Below are 3,840 nucleotides of genomic sequence, written 5' to 3'. Positions count from 1 at the left end.
GCCCGTTGTTCCCCCAAAATGGGCTCAAAAATGTTAAATGTAAAGACCCACTAAGTGACACCTCATTTAAAAGGGCTTGATTAAAGAAGAAACAAACATGAGGCAAGCATGAACATCCACATTCAGAAGGTAAATAACTTCAATAAACAACCATTTTCCTTGCAAATTCAAACCTGTTTTGCAGTTATTACTTGCTGCAGGGCAGGTTTCCTTTATCTTATCAGCTTTGAGGAAGTCCAGTATCATGATCAATTTCTGGTACGAATTAATAAAGGACATGTTTTTGTGATACTTTATGTTGAAATGGAGTGTTTAAGTGAACAAGAGTGTATTATGATCATGATGATGCGAGGCTACAGAGACTGTGTGAGATCTTATGATGAAGTAAGGAATTTATTTAATGACACTTATATCACTCGAAACTCTGTATCTAAATCAGGAGTCCAACATTTCCAGGAAACAGGCAGTGTTAAAGACCACCCCAAACCTGGACTACCAAAATGGGCTAGAAACGAAGCATTGTCACTTGAAGTTTAACAGTCTGTTGTAGAAGATCCTCATGCCTCAACAAGAAATGTTTCTCAAATATTAGGTATATCTCGAACATCAGTTTTAGAAGGAAACAGGATTTTTCCGGATATTTGCCATCGTTCAGTGAAACAAAAAATCAGTAACACTATGTTTCGAGATCTGCAATCTGATCTCTTCTTCAGGTAAATAACTAACCTAATACATAATTACAAACTAGGTTAAAATAAACAAATTGTACCACGCCTAAGTCAGGAATCACAACCACCATCTTGTCAGTCAAAATCACTAACTCTAAAACATGCACTTAATAAGAATACTATACACAACACTAATCATTAAAACTGAACTACAGAATGGAGTATGGAGCCTTGGGGTACTCCTTGCATGATAGTTTACATATCTGAAATTGTTTGACGTGCCTAACATTTGGTGGTATATTTGACCTCTGTCATTTGCTACCTTTGGTGAGATAATTTTTGAATCACTTAAGTGATTGCCCTTGTATTCCAAAAGTAGTTAATTTTGACAATAGTTGGTCATGGCTAATGCAGTCAAATGCTTTACTGAAATCATGCATAATGGCGGTGAAAGTGTTCTCCTTTTCTAATTGATTGTTTACAAATTTTACTAAGCTTATCATTATTACTGTAGTTGTTGATCTACCAGGTAGGAAAACCATGCTGTTGGGGTGTCAGTAGCTGATTATTAGGTGTTGAAGAGTCTGGTTAGTACAAGTTTTTCTATTACTTTAGTGAAAGTGGGTATAAGTAGTATTGGATGGTAGTTAGTTGAATAGCAAGTCCTTGTTTGTATTTTGCCTCTACTCATGAAAGTCTCAGCCATTCATCATGGCACATTTTCACATTTAGACATACAAAACATAGTTGTTTCCAAGATATAGAGACTGGACAGCATCAACAATTACAAATTGTTTTATATATATATATATATATATATATATATATATATATATATAAAATAAGAAATATATATATATAAAAATAAGAAATATATATATATATATATATTTCTTATGAAGATATAGTCATTTATTGTAGGCTGTCAGTGTTAACATCTCCTATAATGACTACAGATTTATCATATAGAATACTTTCCAAGACTTGAGAAATTATATTTAAGCTTACTTAGTTAAGTGTTTCCTTAATTTCTGTAGGCCAACAAGAAAGAAGCAAGGATTACCAATTTATACTTTAATGACTGCTATCTAACAGACCGTTCATTCAAAAATACACGTTTCATGCATGTACAATATTTCAACATTGTTTTTTAAGTAGTTTTTGGCAAAAATTGCAACCTCTCCCTTAAGGTGGTGCAGTATTCAGCAGCTATTTATTGTTTATAGAATATCCTATTAGCCTTGTATTTTTCAATGTCTCTTTTTTTTGTCTGTGTTCTGTTAGAACTACAAGGTCAGGTTGTAAACTATCTAGAAGGGTATTGAGGTACTCAATTTTATTGGATACTCTGTATTCTGTTGGAAAATATCTTGTTCTGCTTTTTTGTTATCGGGGTCAGTAGTCATTTCTTTCTGATTTGGCATCTCTAAAAAAGACATAAAGCCTCTTGTGTTCTTGTTAAAAAAAATCTTCATTCAAAGATAAAATACTAATTCAGAGCTCCAGATATATCCTTTTTTCACTCCAATTTTCTAATTTCTCATATCTGGTCCATTTGATATTGCAGTAAAATAGTATATTTAATTTGTTTACTCTATAAAAATATATCTTTTGTTTTTAGAAGGCTTGTGAAGTTTTCTTCTTGTTTAACTAAAGATAAGATTGATGTTGAATAAAAATCAACGTTTTTATTTACAGTATAAATTTATTATTTTTATTTGTAGAATAAACAAACTTTTTATAAAAAAAAACATAAATAACAAGACTCTGACATACATTAGATTGATAATAAAAAATTTTGTTTTAAGATTTATTTAAAAAATAAATTTACAACATTTTTACACAAAATTACTGCGTAATGAAAAAGTTAACATTTAACAGTGCATTATGTGTTATTACTTTGTAGTAATATTCTGATAAACTATATATTTCAACACTGTCATAACATAAACATTAGTCCTTAACTTCCACTGCCAGAATAGCACATCAAAATTTCTTATGAAACCTGGTGTCAGAGAACTTAAGTTTCATAAAGCATCCCTCTAAAAGTAGTTACACACCTATACAAAAATTACTACTAATTTAATTACGGTTGATGTCCTTAGACCATGTTCATTTCCTGTTATTTTATTTTTATCAAAGTTTGTTTTGTATTTCAAAATTTTAAAACACAGCACTCATATCCTAAGTTCTTTTATTTTGACCCTCAAAGTACATCGCACTGTGATAACTTCATTTTGTCTTGTAAAAAACCAAACATTTATTCAATATTTTAATTCTTAATAGAGTTAAACATGGAAGAATTCCTCTATATACTGACAGAACTGAAAGCACTTTGGAAACTTATGAGAAATAAGTCAGCTGAATTAGCCAGCACAGTGCATGTCAACTGTCTGTCGGATATGTTTTTTATTAAAAAAACAGTCTTATTTAGTCCAACAATCTTATTCAGAATAAAATCAGAACAATTTGTACATTTAGCAAAACATTTCCATTACTGCATTAAAGAATTTATACCTTATCAATTAAAACTTTTTACTCTGCCAGTCAACACCACCTTTATAATCGAAAAATGATAAGTATTTTGTTTATTTTACCCTACAGAGCTTTTTTCTGAAGAAAAATTATGTACAATGCATCCAGTTTTAACACATTTTTGTATTTAAAATGTAATTATAAAAACCTTGTCATACACTTGAAAATGGGCCAGCACTTAAAAGTAATATAGATTACACTTGGAAAGTTAGTTACTGTTTTCAATTTGACCAAGTAGACAGCAGCAAAGATGATATTTTATAAATGTATCATCGACTTAGTTTATACTGCAGTTTTGTCATTGAGAATAAAATTTAGGAGACAAAAATAGCAGTAATGTATATTTGGCCTTTTTTATATGTAGTCAAGAATCATGTAGATGCCTTTCAGGAGGTTTTGTTATAAAATATTTAAAACCTATTTTGATCTACCTCACAAGTGACAAAACTGATCAAGTTGCACTACCCCACATTTCAGTTATACCCTCCTAGTAAGGCAGTACAATCTGAAGAGAATTAAAGCCATATGTGATATTCCAATCTTGTGGCCACATCTATGCAAATAAATATTATGATTTCCATTCCAAAGAAAGCTATTCAGATTGAAAAAAGTTCTGGGTAATTAAAAATACACCTTA

This window comes from Homalodisca vitripennis, chromosome 1 (assembly GCF_021130785.1).
Source record: "Homalodisca vitripennis isolate AUS2020 chromosome 1, UT_GWSS_2.1, whole genome shotgun sequence".
Lineage (NCBI taxonomy): Eukaryota > Metazoa > Arthropoda > Insecta > Hemiptera > Cicadellidae > Homalodisca > Homalodisca vitripennis.
This window is presented reverse-complemented; position numbering follows the sequence as displayed.